The following is a 17,835-nucleotide window of genomic DNA, read 5'->3' as shown; positions in this document are numbered from 1 at the left end:
TCCATTAATTACCTGTGAGTTTACGAACAGTGGAAAAATTGGTCCCTTAGAGGGCAGCTCTAGTAGTGTGAAATGTAGCACATACCTGGAACAATCAATAAAGAAATATTGTGTCAGAGACAGATTTGTAATTCAGGTGCTTATTTTTATGGCCTGAATATTACCTGTATTTGTTCCAATTTTTCTCTGTTATCAGTGTCTTTTTAGATGACCATACAAACATTTTTAAAATAGCCACATACTTTGGCTTTAAATGTTAAAAGACTGCATTTTACTAATGTGATGATAGCATTTTGTGATATGAAGTGTGATTCCACGTTGAAATCTGCAGAAATATAGCACCTCTTTTCTCAGAATAACCTTGTTGTTTATTCGGTCACTCTTCTGATGTCAGTCTTTTTCGCATGAATTTGAGCTGCTCTTAATAATGCTTAACTGTAAGCGTAGGGCAAATCAGTTTTAGCTGCTTAACCCCAGTGCAGGCAACAGATTTCTACTCTGGTTACTATTTGCAGTAGAACTGGGAGATGCATGTAAGCCCTTTGTGTTGCTGTTCAATCTGGCGCTCACCACAAAGATGCAAACCAGAATAGTGATGATCTCGGTCGGCTTGCAGGTGTGTTTGCAGGATATAACGTTAGCAGCATAGCAGGCTCTGCAGTGCTGTGTGTGGATGCGATGCTCACGCGGTCGAAAGGCCCCTGAGATGGGGCTGAGCAATCCTGCATCTGCCTAAAGGATTCTGTGTAGGGAAGCACAATTTTTAGAGGAACAAAACCCACAGGGATATGAGCACTGCTTGATATTTAATGAAGAACTGGAGATAAATGACACCAACAGTTCAGCTGCTTTGTTTACTTGGTGAACACACGTCACTGTATAAGAAAGCACAAATTAATGGATTTCAAAGTATAGCAGGAAAAATTGGTCTGAGAGCTTAATGGTTTTTCTTCTTCATTGCAGACCAAATGATACCGGGTGAACATTTACCTATCTCAGTTCATGCACAGACTTGATTTACTTGGTGTTTAGTCAGAATTAGGATGTGTGTTATTACTTAGTAGCATAATAGGTTTTATCATTTACAAACAAGTAGTTCACAGGTGTGTTAAAGGACTGTGTCATTTATTGCATGCCTGGGAAGCTGACAGCCAAATAGCTTTTGTTGTGTTGTTCCATCGCTGAATTCTAGGGGAGGAACCACTCAGTCTCTTGAGCATATTATTTCACCTGACAATAAAAAAAATATGTATTTATCTCCTAATTCTTGCCTTCTGGAGGTAATAAATAGATAAGCCAGCATGAAATAAAGTTTAAAAACTTCTTTCAGGGTTGTGCTTGTAATGAAAGATCTTGAATTCGCAGTAGCTATTAGAAAAAATATTTAAAATATTTGTTAGTAGTATGGGCTCCATTTTTCCATAAGGCAGTGGGAATTTATTTATTTTCATTCTGGACTGAGAGTTTTTTAATTTCAAGTGGATATTTCAATAGCAAAAAGATGCTCAGCTGGGAAACCAAAAGAGAAAAACCTGCTTTTAAAATTTTATAGTGGTCAATTATGAAGCACAGCTCCTGTTACTCCAATTTTTTTATATAAAGCAAATACTGTATAACATTTCTTGGACATGTAATGAAGCAGATGGGCAGTGGGCATTATCTGTATGAATTGTGTTATAAATGCTGCATTCAAAGAATATTAAGATCCAAAAATCAAACACTTGAAAAATAGGAAATGTCAGAAGCTAAAGCTGCCTTTCAAACCTAATTTATCTTGCTATTCCTCTCTTGTTATGCGCTTTCCAGAACCATGGACTCTTTCTGGCCTCAGTCACATAATGGATGGGGCTTTTCAGTGTTTTTGTCATCCACTGCTCACTTGTGGGCCCAGGTCTGATCCTGTTCCAATGTTGTTCTAAGGCAAAGCTACACAGCAGTGCTTGTTTCTTCTGTTCTTTCAGAAGTTTTGTCAGGTGTATCCTTACATCGCAGATGGTGAGATGATATACAGAGTGATTTTGAAAATACTCGCTAATTTAGTGCTCATCTTTAAGTTCCCAGGTACTTATGTTTCTAGGGACAGAGCATTATGTTCTTGGCAAAGCTGGAGTTGGTGGTTGAGGGTTACAGCTCTTGATTACTCAATTGCAATGACTTGATTACTTGATTACTTTTAATCAGACCTTAGGAAGAGCTGGACATGCAGAATACGAGGAACTTGGAACAAAGCGTTGCCTCTGTAAAGTTTGGGTTTTGCTGAGCAGCAAACAAGGATTGCCTGGAGGCAGAGGAACCATTTTTTCTGCCGTCACGAGAGACTGGTTTCTTATTTTTACAGTCAACTGCACACTTTGTTTTCTGTGACGAGAGGAAGAGATCTTTCAAATAACTGTTCTCGTTCAGTGCTGCAGATTTGTTCCTACAGCCAGTGTATTTTCTGTGTTGTGTCTAGTGCCTCTGTAATCACTGGAGAGATGGAGGTTTATGCTAGGGATGGGTAAAGGCTGACAAAGAGAAGGAGGCCTGATTGAAGTTGCACATAAACCAAACCGCTGTGGCTGAGCTTCCCAAGTCAGAGAACTGTGCTGAAGGCTTTCTGTTCACTTAAAGTTTTCCCGAGTTGTAAGTAATAGGTCCAAGTCTGCATATTGGAAACATAAGGTGATCAGCTGAGAGCGTTGGGGAGGCTACAAGCATAGGCTAAGGTAAATTTTTCAGAATACAGGACATAGAAAATTCATACATGAAACAACACCTTGTGTATTGATTTCAGTTGTGAGACCGTACCTTCTGTTGAATGGTGAAGGTTTCCTTAGTCCAACAAATGGGAGACAGCAGGATATCTCAGGTTATTTAGAGTAATAATTTAGAGTATAATAATTAGGATAATGATTCAGGATATTTCCTGATAAGAGAAATTAACTGGGACCTCATGCTACTTACTTTATACCTTTCATTTGTAGTGTCACGTGCCAGTTATTTCTAATCCCATTACTGGACATTTTCTTGGCTCCCTTCAGATAGAGGAGCCTGTTGTGCCATGTGTCCTGATCTGCAAATGCACAGAAGAACCACTTGAGGAGAACCTCAGAGAGGTGCTTCATGAAAACCACCTTGTTTCTGGAGTGGGAGTTAACACCTGAATTCTTGAGTCACATGTGAGTTGTGAGCTGTGTATTAACCACCCCTGCTCCAAAATCCCTTTGTGCCCTGTTGTAACTGGCAACAAGTAGACCAGCCGTTCATTATGCAGTCATGGAGTTTGAATCTGTTGGAGTTGACTTGGTCCTGGTGAGAATTAGTTTCTAGGTTAGTTCTCTTAATATTTCATATAAAGAAAAGAGTGATTTCACTAGGAGACTATGGGGAAGTGTGATAGGAAGTAAGTAAATAAATTTTGAAGGGAAAGCAGAATGGAAAGGAGTGTTTATGAGTTTTGAACATCCCCTCAGTTCAAAACCTGGTTTTAGTAATAAAAGCGTTTGTATTGAAGTTATACTCAGTAGTGTGATATTCCCCCTGGCTGGTGTCACTGTTGTGGAACACAAATCTTGCCTGGGGTGGTGTAGAGCTCCAAACAAGAAGCTTTTCAGACTTCATTGACGTGTCACCGTGCCCTGGCTGGCACGTTGGGGAGCAGAAATGGCTGTACCGTGTCGGACTGTCCGTCTGCCAGCTCGGGAACCCTCCTGCAGGCTCTGCTTAGCACCCTGGCCTGCAGAGCCAAAGGGATAAGTGGTCTTCTCGCTAGAATGGCTGATGAGTCAAAGGGAATCTTGTCCTGAATTCATGTGCTGTAGCATGGTGCTGCTGTTCTGCATTCGTAACTGTAAATGTTATTAGCCCTCACACTATTCCATGCACCTAAGTGATCCTGCATTTATTCAGTTTAAATAGAAAATATGTCCATGTAATGATTATGTCATGCATTAGGAGGGTAAATTGTGTTTGAAATTTTGTTGCAGAAGCAGCTATTAAGTGTGATTGTGAAATGACCCTTGTGGGCTGTATGAAATGACAAACTAAGTTTTTCGTTTGTTTTTTTACCAATTAAATTGCTATAGGTATAGTATACTAATACTTGCTTACTCAGAACGTACACAATAATATATCTGGAGAAATCTCAGGTAATAACTATAGGTATTACTGCCTCTAAAAGGCAAAGAGGATCTGGGTCCTGCCTATATAAAGATGTGGAAAAAAAATTCCATCAGTCTCTCAACTGTATGTCTCATTTTAGAACAGAACTTTATATTGAATTGCACTTTTTTTTGACAAATCTATATGGTTTGGCTGAATCTGACGTGTGCTAGCAATAGCGTTTATTTACTTTATTATGAAATACAAAAAACTACAGTTTGGCCTACTTTATGCAAAGCATCTTAAGGTATTAAAATACTCTTAATATTCATTACCAGTTTGCATTGCCTTGAAACATTTTAGCAATAAGGAGCAGAATAAAAAATTCTGAGTTGTTATTCAAAGTATTTTTAAGTCAAGCTGTTAAACTTTAACTCTCTCGTGGAGATAAAAATTACAGAGCTTAGTGACATTTTGTATCTCTGTGTAATCTAGAAAGTTTCGGCTGATATATTTAAGTGTTTTCCTGGTTTGGCGTGAAGGTAAAACTGTTGGTGCCTGCCTTCAGTTACCAGAAGGGAAGCAGCTAAAAGAAACAAAAGAGCTGAGCTACTTTTAAAGCAGCCAAGACAGCTGACTTTTTATTAATTATTCACGAAGAATACATTCATGTGAAGTCCTTCATTGTCTGAAGTGTCAGACTTCCTGCTATTTAAAAATGAAATATAATAAACCTCTCGATGAGAAGTTTCTATTTTTATACCTTCAAGCTCCAGAAAGGATGATTTTGGTAAATAAGATCCCGTCTCTTTTTGAATACCTGATTTGTTATTTTTCTGAAACCTGGTTTGTAATTGTTTTCCCTGATGTGCTTTTTGTCTTTTGATCTGCCAGCTAATCAACCCAATCTATATAAATCTGGAATGACTGTGCTGAGATTGTTATTTAGTGTAAAAATTTTCCCCAGTGGCTGAAGGCTTTTTTTTTTCCCTCTATTTTTATTAAAAACAACAAGCAACCCCACTACAAGTGAAATCATATGGTTTTTGTGTTATATCAAAATACTTTGTCCACTGTAAGGGTAATTTGCAGTATTTTTTTCCCTTCTCATTTGTGTCATACCTTTTTTTTTATTAGCATCTTCAACAGTTTTACTTCTTTTAATATTGAAAATAATTAGGTTAATTCAACTTTATGTCTGTCTATCACCGTATCATATAAAAAGGATTGAGGAAGAAAGCAAATAGAGAAGGAAGGGAGGGAATATTGATGGACCTGCAGGTTTACCCCTTTCCTCAGTAACTGGTTGTCCTGATTGCTGAGTTACCTGTAGATTCTACTCTGTCAGTCCTCTGATTTCTTTTCTGTGGTGCCCCATTTTCCACCTTCCCCTGTTTAAATTGTGAAGGGAAAAGAAAAAGTTAGATTGGGTCAAATATTGGTTTATTTGATTTTTGCATTCCATATTCTATGATTGCATTTCCTTAGATGCAGAGCTAGGGGATGCAAGATTTTCTCAGCCTCCATTTAAAAACAAAAACAAAAGCAAGAAAAAAGCAGTAAGTTTTAATTTCCGTGGCACTGAGAAGCTGGATGGCAATCTAAGAGCGAGTCGCTGGCAGGGCTGAGCGGGGGCTCGGACCAGCCGCTGCCCCGTCCCAAGGGGATTCTCCTCATCTTTGCGTTGCTGTTGGACCCAGCAGAGAGTGGCCCAAGAGCAAAGCTTTTAATTGCTTTGGGAGAACGGGCCACGTTTCTTCATTTGCTTTTTCAGTCACTGCAGCCTACTACCAGCTATCAGGATGATACTAAAAAGCAATTATTAGAGAAATGCTTGATGAGAGGTACAAATGAAGCTCTTTTTTTTCCTTTTTCCTTCACATGCTTCAGTCAGTCTGTGCTCCCTGTTGATTTTGTTCCTCCAGCTGTTTCTGTACACTGCAGGCATTTCTTGTTGTAATTTTCCTCTTGAGCTGTTTTTCCATATTCCTTGTGAAAATTTAAACAGAATGGAGAAATCCCTCCCCATGCCTTTTTTTTTTGCCCACTCCACCCCCCCCTTTTATTTGTCTTTTTAACTAAATGTACTGTTGTTCCTCAGAGCTAATAGACTTATGGGAATTCAGGCGAGATGAAAAAGAGATCACCTAAGAGGAAGACCATATTGTTTTGAGTTGAAAAATCTTTCTGAGCTAACTTCAAGATCTAATGATAGTCCTATTAAAAACATGTCTCCAAGGAGTAAGGAACATCTTTCACCAACACCTAAAGGGTCTAAAATGTTTTGGCAAGGAAAAAAATGAAGAGAGATCAAGGTACCAAAGCTGGAAAGTGAGAGACCCAGATATTCTTGTTCGCTGTCACTAATGATTGGTGACATCTCCTTACGAAAAAATAAAGCCACAGCATATGCTTTTCTGATCTAAAATAAAACTGTTTGCTAGTCTGCTGACATAGTTGTTCACACCATTGATCACTGTAGATTAAAAACAACAGCCTATTCAACAGCCAGTGTTGTTAGATGGCAGCATAATAGTAGAATATCAGTTCATTTGATGCAAATAAAATTAACAGAGAACTCCTATTTAACTGTGCAGTACTAGTTGTAATGCATGATGAATTTCAGAGGAGCAGTACAAGAAATGTTCTAAATGTCAAGTTTTACTTTATATTTTCAATTGTTTATTAATAGAAACTTGATCTTGGAGCAGTTTTGCAGCAAAATGTATTTTCCAGTAGCAACTCTAGATAGTGGTATAAATATTTGAATATGCTTTCTGTGGTAGTTCTGAAGAAGGGTGATCATTGTGCTCATGGAAGCTCTGTTGCAATGAACTTCTTTGAAGCTTGAACAAAGTCTAGAGGGGAGCAATAAAAGACTGGATGCTATTTTGAGTAAGGATGTATCTAAATCCTTATTCAAATAAGGGAATTGGAAACTTCGATTTAAATCATGTCTTACATTTTGAGTTTTCTAATGGAGAACAGGTTGAATGTGTTTCATTTAGTAGTTGTTCTTATTGGCCAGAGAAGACTGACAGGTTAGACAGGCAACTGTATAGTTTAATCTTTACTTAACTAGATAGGTTAATCTTTATATTTCTGTTAGAAGATGCTAAATGATTTTTTATTTACATGAGAACAAGGTTCCCTAAGCTATATGTATCACTAACAATATGCAGATTGCTTCAGAATGATCAACAGTCTGATGTGTAGCAAGGGTGACTACTGGTGATATTTGATGCTCTTTTGAGGTGTCAGTAGGGATAGTTGTGCTTGATAAAAATAAAAATATGTACTTGAAACACTATGCTAACACCTAACTCACTTTTGAAATGTGGTTTATGTCAGGCTCTACTTGCAAGAGATTTAGGAATTAAAAGAAATGCACAAAACCAATTAAAACTGTTTTACTGGGTAAAGTAACCCATATAATAAGAATGGCAAGAAAGGGAAAGTATTAATATATTTCTTTAACTTGTTAAGGAGGAAGATATAGTAACTATTGTTGTATTGTTTCTAGACCCTTTATCTTTCTGAATTTTAGAGCTAATGATTTAATCTCTCCTGGTTTTATTCATAGAGTAAGTAAGCTTTCCTGTTTCACATAGAATTTTCCTTCTTCACTCAGTTATGTTAATGAAAATAGCTTCTGCACTTGCAGAAGAACCCACTATTGACACAAACTGGTTGATGGCCAGCAACTTGCATCAACTGAACCTTTTTAAAGCATCAGTTGAAAATGTAAAGGAAAACTTAAGCAAACACCCTGAGGCTTAAGCCTAGGACAGACAAAACTCCCAGGTTATTTAATGGTCAGTTTTTAAAAAGGGAAAAATTTAATTTAAATGCTTTCCTTTGACACTTACTTCCCCTCCCATTCATCTTGCATGGCTTTCTGCCCCAGCCCTCCTGCAGAGCCGTGAGTGCTCAGTAGAAAATCCTGGAGAAACCCTCAGGTTGCAGCTTGCTGCTACACTGAATTTGTTCCAAAACAGTCCTCTGCTGTTGTTTTGTACCCTCTGTTCATCTCAAAAACATATTTTCTACCAACTTATAACTGTTTACTGGTTTATTTTTCTTAGTTTTTTCCCCTATACAATTATGTCTGATGTTGAGGCAGGCGGACTTGCAAAGTGCACATTATTCCACTTTTCAATACAGAAGGTAGAATCTTCTGGCGAAGATTTTCTAGCCCATCATGGTCTAGACAGTGTTTAGACAGACATTGTCCAAATGTTTTGTTAGCTAGTAGTAAGATGTGATCAGAAAAAAACACTCAAAGCCTGACAGCATTGGAAACTATTGTGCAAGGGTGTACTAGAGCACATGCTTGAGTGGAATGGGATGTGGGTAAGGGGGGAGAATGGTAAGGTACGTGTTGGGATGAAGCACTTGGGTGGTAAGTGATGGACGATCACCTGCTACTCCTGATTAGACAAACTTAGTTGTACTTGGAGATGGGGAAATGATCATATTGGTTGCAGAAGGGATTACTTTTGATGACTTGGATAACATCATCCTTTTGCAAGTTTTTGTTTGGTTTACTGAAGACCAAGTAATCAGAGTCCTGTTTGAAGGGTACCTTATCCAAAACATGTCGCAGCATTCAATTCTACGTTACCAAGAGCAGGAGAGTTAGTTTTTCCAACAGTGTGGTAAGATTTCTGCTTCCTAAAATAATGTGTCTATACAAATGTCTTAAGAGGCAAATAGTCTCCTCAAGAGAGCAGAGCAGGCCCGTGGGTGGAGGAGAGCAGCTGTGTGGGTACTGGGCTGCACCAGCAGATGTTGGGGTGAACTACAAGGAAGATATCCCATAGCAAGGTAAAATCAAATAATAATGGGAAGATAGGCTTCTCTTTTAGTTTAGATTTAATCAAGGGCCTTTAGCAATAAGCTAAACCTTCAGAACCTTCATCTGCTAACAAATTATGAAGGCTTGAGATAACCAATGGTGGAATTCAGTTCTCTGTGCAGTGGTCTGTCGTTTCTTATGCCTTTACTGTTGAGTTCTTCCCTTTATGAATGGAAGATAATCGAGGCTTGCCAGTGTGGGAATGAGAAAGTGGGCAACACAGTAAGAAAATGGGAAATGGGAGTGAGATACTGTAAGTCCAGTGTAGACTGATGCAGCCTGGATTACTGTGAAGTGTCCTTTACACAAAGTCACAGATTAGCTGTCATCTTAAGGCTTCTGCACTTCAATTGCTGATGTGTTTATTTGTAATGTTTTCAAAATTTCTCTGAAGAGTTTTTTTCGACAGAAAAGCGTATGTCTGAAGGAAAATTAATATGCAGTCAATCATCTGTCTGTACATGGTGAAATTTGTAATGCTGCAGAGGTCACACATAGCTGGCAAAAACTTACCTTCACGTGATATTTTTTTTCATCCCAGAAAATAGGAAGTTTGCTTTAAAAATGCTGTTGGTGGTGGGGTTTTGTTTTTGATTTCTCTTGGAGAAATAAAACAAAAACTTATATTGGCAAAAGAAGGAGAGGTAACTAAAGATGTTTTGCAAGTTCCTGTTCTGATCATTCCATTTTTTTCCCCCTGTTGCTTATTGCTTTCTGTGGTGGATTGAAGGGAACAATTTTCCACTTGATTGTGTATGTGTTACTGTATGACAGTTGGAGACATACTAATTCATTACAGAACGGATATGAAATTTTTCTAGTGAAGAGAAGTGGGAGGGAGAGAATAGAGAAAGATTTCCTTATGACAGTTAAAAATAATGAGGAATGTTTGCTTGGGAAAAAAAACATTTCAGTAGAACTTTCTTACAGCTGTTTTGAGAGAGCAGCTTCTCTTCGCTGGAATGTTTTTTCAGGTCACCTTCTAGTCAGAAGTGAACAAAGTGGTAGCTTGGAAAGAATGCCCTCTGTTAGTAAAAATATGATTCTTCTGACACTCATGTGACAAATGCAGAACAAAAGTGGAAAAAAAAAATAGCTTATGGCTTCTCATGAAAAAAAAAGATATTATCCTGTTAGATTTCCAGGGAAATAGGGAACACTTTTCTGCAGTGTTCTGGTCTCACAAATTAAAAAAAAATGGGAGCAGGCCAACAACCGTAAGTGCAGCTCTTTGCATGCCTTATTTTTGCAGTGTCAGCAAAAGAGAAAGTGAAAACTGTCTCATGCAGTGAGGGATTCACCCGGTGAGAGAAATGCAGGAAGTTTGGGTTGTGGTTTTCTGTCTTTTCCAGAGCTGATCTGGCTGGAGCTGACACTGGCCTGTTTGAACTCTCCTCAGCCACCTCTTGGTCTCAGCGTCTCAGCAGCACTGGCACATCTGCTGTGCTTGCTGTGTCTCAGAAGGCCATGATAGTGTTTCTTTCCTGGCATGTTGGAAAGATTTCCTGGTTTTAGGCTTATTGTTACATGTCACAAAATGGAGGTTTATGTCTTGACTGCCTTAAACTCTCAGAACGATGCTAACTTCCAAGGTATTTGGAGGTTTAAACACCATAGTGTTCCAGATTTCATCCATATTGGCTTTCTGGGAGCATCCACTGCATGTATAGGTGTGTGTTACCATAGAATTATAGAATTGTGGAATACCAGTTTGGAAGGGACCTCAAGGATCATCTGGTCCAACCTTTCTTGGCAAAAGCAGGGTCTAGACAGGATGGCCCGGCACCCTGTCCTGCTGAATCTTACCAGTGTCCGATGCTGAGGAATCCACCACTCCCCTGGGGAGATTATTCCAGTATGTTACATGTCACCCTATACTTTTAAAGTATTTTAGGACATCATTGCTGTTTACTTAGTAGGGTAAAATATACAGAGATTGTGCAAAAGTGTATACCCTCTGTTTCCTCTTCTGAAATACTGTTTTGGCTTGGGTGGAAGATCCAAGATTTTTTGTATGCACACCCATGTTCATCCTTTCTCCATCTCAAACCTGCCCAAAGCCTGCCTGTGTCAGCTCTGTCCTCTTGCCTCGTTTGATATCTTCCTGTCCCCAAACTCATTTTCTTAGACAGCTAAAAAAATTAGCTTTTTCAACCATTCTCGTTAGTCCTTCAAATATTTAGTTTAGGTACAGATGTTTTAATCAGTTGTCCTAATTTGGTGGGTACATGTGGTCCTCTTTAGAAAGGGTAGACTAAGTTACCCAAAGATATGGCATCTTTCTTAGTAGCAACTTCTTAAAATTTGGAAGTTTTCAAGAGCTCTGTGTAAACACTTCCTCTCAGTCATTAGACATGGTTATCAATTTGAAATTAACTTGTGTTGCTTTAGTGCAGACAGTCTGTTACAGACTGCTGTATGGGCCTGAGGTGCTATGTGGCATACTTAGAGCAAGAAACAACCAATCTTCTAAAAGGTGTGAAAGTGTGAGTGAGTCGATACACCAAGGTTAGGAATCCAGGAAAACTACTTCTGCAAATTCACATAGTAAGTTTGTGGCAGAGTTGAATGATAATCTCAACTATAATGACAAACTTCCCTTTACCGTGCTGAAAAAAATACAACATCAGAAATAGTGGAGACTGGTGGCCTATGAGTGCCGTGGAATGGAGTGTATGTACCCAAAGCCAAGGCATGGGAAACCTTTGATGGGTGCCTCAAAAATTGTTGCTGTTTCTTCAGATATCCTGGTATCTTGAAGAAATGAAGTACTGTGAACTTGCAGAATGTATTTCCATATTCAGTTGATCAAAATAATTTAGGACATCTCTTGTCAGCGTTGGTGAGAAGTGACTAAGATTTAAAAAAAGACTGCAGGAATAGATTGGCAATTTTCCACTTATTTATTTGGGACCATATTGGTGTCCAGTTGTAGGAGTCTGATCTGCATATCTCAAAGAAATTTAAGGTAAAAACCCATTAAAATTAAAAACATAAATTGATGTTCTCTATGCAGACAGAATCGTATTGAAGACAAATAATTTTCTGCTTTGAAGTCAGACATTGGAGACAGCATCAAGTTTTAAAAGTTGAAACCCAGAAAAAGAAGATGATGTTAATGATTTTTCAAAGGCTGATATCTTTCAGCTAGATTCACCTTGCTAGTGAGTGCTGTGAAAATGTGTTGAACCTTTTCTCTCTTCTGTATTCTTCTTCAGTTTTGTGAATCTTCAAATAGGATAATTGGAACTTTACTTAAGAAGTGAATATTAAAGGTTGTTCTGTGGTATTTTTGAAAATCTTAGCCTATTGCTGGTAAATGAAAACAGACTGACTTCACTGATAACTGGAAGATTTCCAGTTGCCTTAAGACCAAGGCACCCTGAAGACTGGTAAGGGAAGAAGGCGGCCTGTGTAGCACCGCTGTCACCAGAACCACTGATGTGTTATGTGCCCCAGCGTTTGCTGAAAAAAGGTGAGAGTTCAGCCAGTCCACAGATTCTCAGAAAAGCTGCCACCAACAGTGACGTCAATGTCAGTTCTGGTGGCTGTATTTTATGGTGACTGATCCGCTGGTATTTGGACTGAAACCAGTGAAGTTATTGGAGAGTGTAAATTGGTGTAAATCCATTAACTTACTTAGAGTTCTCATTTGTGACTGGACCAAACCCAAATTATTGAATACATGCTGTCTGTGTTTCTAATTTTTTTATTTTACTATCTTGCCCATGTAGCTTTTTTTTTTTTTGGTAGTGTTTCTGATGATACAGACTGAAGGAACTCCACTGTGATTTCAGCTACATGGATGTGTATTTTGGAAAAATATGCTGTCGAGCTTTTGAAGGTGTAAGAAGCGTCAGGTTTTCAGACAAGTCTCCAAATCCCTCCCACACCTCTGGAGGTTATATAATGAAATCCTGTGCGTGTTCCATGTCGCTAGGACAAAGTACAAACAGCAAAGTGAAATTAATTCTTCTCCTTACATAAAAGGCGGCTGGGAGCTGCCAAATTTTGCAGCTTTATTGCAGCAAAAGTAGCAGGGAATTTTTGGGGGGGGTGGTGAGGATGAAGTACAGATTGGATCCAAGCTGAACACAAGCAGGAGGTAAAATTTTGGTCAGTTGAGTAATTTTTCTGCACAGCTAGGATGTGGATGAAGGGCAGGCCGAGAAAAACAATCCTTTTGTCTTTTTGGAAGTGGACAGAGGCCGGTCAGGTCTTTAAATCGTAAGACAACACTGTAGGTTCCAACGTTTTTGAAGAAATTTAAGGCATTGAAGCAACTTTTAAACCTCTCAGTTTAAGCGAAAAAAAGTATTATTTGTTTTGTTATATTTGTGATTTGTCTCTCTAGCTGGCAGGGTTCATGATTTACAAAATGTGAGAAATCTCGATTTTAAAAGGTGTGTGTCAGAATGAAAACACTACATTGAACATGTGTCTGCATCCAAAACCTGTTAATTTTTAGAAATGTGAACTTGTGGTGTTTCAAAAAATATTGACAAAATGTTCTTGCGCCAAGGTCTTGGGGTGTATGAAAAGCAGAAGCAGCAGTTTTGGTCTGTGTTTACTCAAGTGTTCGCAGTTTGGCTGGCTCTCAGCGAGCAGTGATGTGCTTCTGGTGTTGGCTCTTTGGTGAAGTCAGGATCCAGTCTCTCCTTTCTGCCAAGACGTTTTTAAAACCTTGCTTGGTTGATAAGCTATTGTTGAATAACACGTTTAATAAATATCTGTCAAAAGTGTTCAACAAAAGCTGTTAGATGCTCACTCATGAGCCATTACCTTGCTGTCCTGTGGTTTGGTTGTCTCCCCTGCCTGTTTCTGAGTACACTTCTGTATTTTAGGTGTCATTCCAATGGGATGAAGTTCAATAAGGCCAAATGCCGGGTGCTGCACTTTGGTCACAACAACCCCCTGCAGCGCTACAGACTGGGCGCAGAGTGGCTGGAGAGCAGTCAGACAGAAAGGGACCTGGGGGTGCTAATTGACAGGAAGCTCAACATGAGCCAACAGTGTGCCCAGGTGGCCAAGAAGGCCAACGGTATCCTGTCCTGTATCAAAAACAGCGTGGTCAGCAGGACAAGGGAAGTGATCCTTCCCCTGTACTCTGCATTGGTGAGGCCACACCTGGAGTATTGTGTTCAGTTCTGGGCCCCTCAGTTCAGGAAAGACATTGAAGTGCTGGAGCGGGTCCAGCGAAGAGCAACACGACTGGTGAAGGGACTTGAACATAAGACCTATGAGGAGAGGCTGAGGGAGCTGGGGTTGTTTAGTCTAGAGAAGAGGAGGCTTAGAGGTGACCTCATCACTCTCTATAACTACCTGAAGGGAAGTTATAGCCAGGTGGGGATTGGTCTCTTCTCCCAGGCAGTTAGCAATAGGACAAGGGGGCATGGGCTTAAACTCTACCAGGGGAAATTTAGGCTGGATATTAGAAAGAAATTCTTTACAGAGAGAGTGGTCAGGCATTGGAATGGCTTGCCCAGGGAGGTAGTGGACTCGCCGTCCCTGGACGTTTTTAAACTGAGATTGGACATGGCACTTAGTGCCATGATCTAGTAAACGGACTAGAGTTGGACCAAGGGTTGGACTCGATGATCTCTGAGGTCTCTTCCAACCCAGTCGATTCTGTGATTCTGTGATTCTGTGATTCTTTTGCCAACTGTTGCAGCTTTGCTTTTCCCTGTGCTTTACACGTTATTGCCTGTCCAATATAGTGTCTCTTTTTCTTCCTATTTCTGTTTTTTAAGTTTCTCTTCTTCAGTTTATTTCATGCTCCATCTTCCTGCTTGTCATCCTGTTTCACATAGATGAAGCAGCTGCTCACTGCAAAATGTAGGGACCATAATTAGCAAAGCAACCCAGGTGAAAGCTGAAATTCCTCTTGTGTTCCTTGCACAGATAGCAAGGGCCTCCAAAATCCTCTGCATTCAATCTGTTTTCAGAGTGGCATGTGGAGGAAAACAACCCCAAACCCAGAACCTAAAACCCCTGTTTCTCTCTATCCAAAAGTACTGTAATTTTTTTCCTGCAGTACCAGCAACACTGTCACTGTTTTACAAATCACAGATATATGGGTTTTAATGTCTAGGTATACACTGATAGGAAGAAGGAGGTTAGCGACCAGTTCTTTCCCAAATCCTCAGGCAGTTTGCAATGGATCAACATGTTTATAGTGTTAGATGGGACATGAGCATTATTCCAACCAGAAAAGCTGCAGCCCGGCAGTCCGCTGACCCGAATGTTAACTGGAGCGGTAGCATGGCCTGTAGCAGAGGAATAATTGGGCCTTTACTGCAAATTTGGTTGGGACTTGTTTCACTTCTGACTTATCTGTGTTTTGGTTCCTGTGGTCAATGCTACCAGAAGGACAGATGCATGTCTGGTCAGTGTTCTCTGAGGAGAAAAGTCCATATGCTGCAATAAATCTGATGCTGGAAAGTTGACAAAACTACAGCAGTGGAGAAAAGTTAATGTTAAACTAGTAGGCTATGACAGCTTTCCTCTTTCCTTAAAAAGTACCTGCTGGACTAGTAAATTCCCTGCTTTGGGTTTAGGTAATTCAGATATTTTATTAGCTCACAAAGATGAAGGACCTATTTAGTTTAAGCTGTTTATTTTTCTAGTTTGTCAGATGACAATGTAACAGGATTTTAATGTGAGCGATGTTGGTTATATAAGTTCTCCCTGTCCTGTCTGCTGCAGGGGCCGATGGCAGAATGCAAGAACAGATAAACATATTGATACTTCTTCAGAATACCTAGTTGTCTTAAAATTGCACCTTAGGAGCTTCCTGAGCACCTACTGTATACTTTGCAATTCTTAGTGAATTTGTCTTCCAGGAACCTGCCTAGTCCCTTTTGGACCCTTCGAAACTCTATGAGCTTCAATGACTTCAGTGTCTTGTGGAAAGTGGTTCCAGAGCATTAATGTTGCTGGAGAACATCTTCCAATTGTGTGGTTTTAATCTCTCCCTACTTGGTGCATTTATTCCCAATTCCTACCACATGTTTCCCGAGTAGGAATATTCAAAGCTCAACATTTTGAAGATGAAGTTAGATTTATTTTTTTTTTCCTATGTGCCCCAGTTTTTTGCATTTATCTACATCTGCTATTTGGTTGACCAGTAACTAAGATGTTCTTTGTAGCTGATGCTAGTTTGCTATGTTATGTCCTATCATCCTCAGACTTCGCAGTTTTATTAAATTCACTTCATGGTTTTGAATGTATTGAAAAACAGCAGAGAACAGTTGTTGAAAAGTGATACTTTCATCCTGTGCTTAATTTCCCATCTTTTGAGCATTTGTGCGTGGCTTTTCTGATCACTGAATATCTGCTTAGTTTCAGAAGCAGGTGACCTTGTTAAAGGCTTTTGGAAGCCCAGATAGGTTATGTCATTATGTAAATGTTTGTTATTCCTTTAAGGAACTTCAGAAAGTCTGAGAGACAAAACATTCCATTACAAAAACCTTCTGGACTTTCCCTCCTTGTGTCCAGGTACTTTAAAATATCAGGACACTACTGTTAAAAAAATCTTCTTCGGAAGAGTAGGACTTCCAAGTAAATACCACATGTTCATTTTATGTGGTGATTCCTGCCCGTATGAAATGGTATTTTTTTTAAATGCAGTCAGGGTTTGATTTGATATCAGCTTCTATACTTGCCAGTAAAACCTCTCCTATGATGTCAGCTGTCTGTCCCGTTTTAATGAGAAATCTCTGACGAGATTTGAAATGAAGAACTGCTGTCCTGAGTGAAATGACTCACTGTATTTAATTTCTTATTGGGAGATTAGACATAGGCCTTCAGATTGGAAAATTTCACGTCTGCTTAGCAATTGCTTAAACATTTAATCTGTGGTGTGACTAAATGCATTCCTGACAGGGGTACAAATTGCTAATGAAGTCGTTTTCTTCCCTGTCAGTAGATTCCCTCAGTAGATTGTCTTGGAGGAGACTTGATGAAATCATTCTGATTAGCATGCTGCATTAGGTATTATATTTTCTGATTTAATAGATAGCTTTTCTGATTTTTCTTTTGTCATAGCAGCTTTGAAAGCAGTATTGTAGACTGACATGAGGTGATTTTTAACTGTTCTGTGGTAGCAATTTGCAGTTGTTGCTTTCAGTGTATCTACCTGATGGGTTGAGCGCAGGTGTGAATGTAGCAATGAACATTTGAAAGTGTTGAGCTATTGAAGGCAAAAATAGCTTAAAATAATTGAACTTGGTGAGTTAAATTAGCGTTTTCCTGCCAGGCAATAATAGATAATGTTTGTCCAAAAATACTACATTACATAGTGTCTGACATTTACATGTAGTTTCCAGTAGCCATGGAACAATTCCCATAATCTGGAAATAAGCTACTGCTTAATAAATAGGCAGCACATGGTGTCGATGTAAATGATTAGAAGCAGACTATAGCAAACTATGACCAGGTTAGTGCAGCACTTTATGTCTATTTTGAACTAATTCCTTGGTACCTTTGTCAAAAAATGTATTAGGAAAGATAAAAGGTCAGCATGTCTAGAGTACGATGCATCTGTTCTATCCCACATTTTTGTTTTATGATTTAACAAAGAGTCACTGGACAAACACGCTTTTAAAAATGTGTGTTTTATTGACTGTAGAGCACCTGGGTGGCTATCTCTGAATTAGGCATCTGAAAGTAGCAATATTGGGTTTGGACAGAATGGTCCTATGGTCCCTAAGTATGTGCTCTTCTTTTCCTGGGTATCTAGATTGAGGGCTGGAATCTGATCTGCCGTGATATGGACTAAGCACAAAATGGCACCAGGATTTTAGTGATGTTCCTTTGCCACAGCTCCTCATCTATAATAGAAATTCTAGTACCCCTGCAGCTTCTTTGTCTGTAGTGTCCATAGCTCAACTTGTGTG

The 17,835-nt window shown here is 39.2% G+C and overlaps 1 protein-coding gene across 1 annotated transcript in view; it reads left to right on the top strand.

Annotated features, from left to right (window-relative positions):
* Positions 1-17,835, top strand: part of CCNY (cyclin Y) — a 124,334-nt gene that overhangs the window by 42,253 nt on the left and 64,246 nt on the right. The gene's annotated exons all lie outside the window — the stretch shown is intronic.

The sequence above is a fragment of the Columba livia genome, chromosome 2, assembly GCF_036013475.1.
Source record: "Columba livia isolate bColLiv1 breed racing homer chromosome 2, bColLiv1.pat.W.v2, whole genome shotgun sequence".
Classification (NCBI taxonomy): domain Eukaryota; kingdom Metazoa; phylum Chordata; class Aves; order Columbiformes; family Columbidae; genus Columba; species Columba livia.
This window is presented reverse-complemented; position numbering and strand designations above follow the sequence as displayed.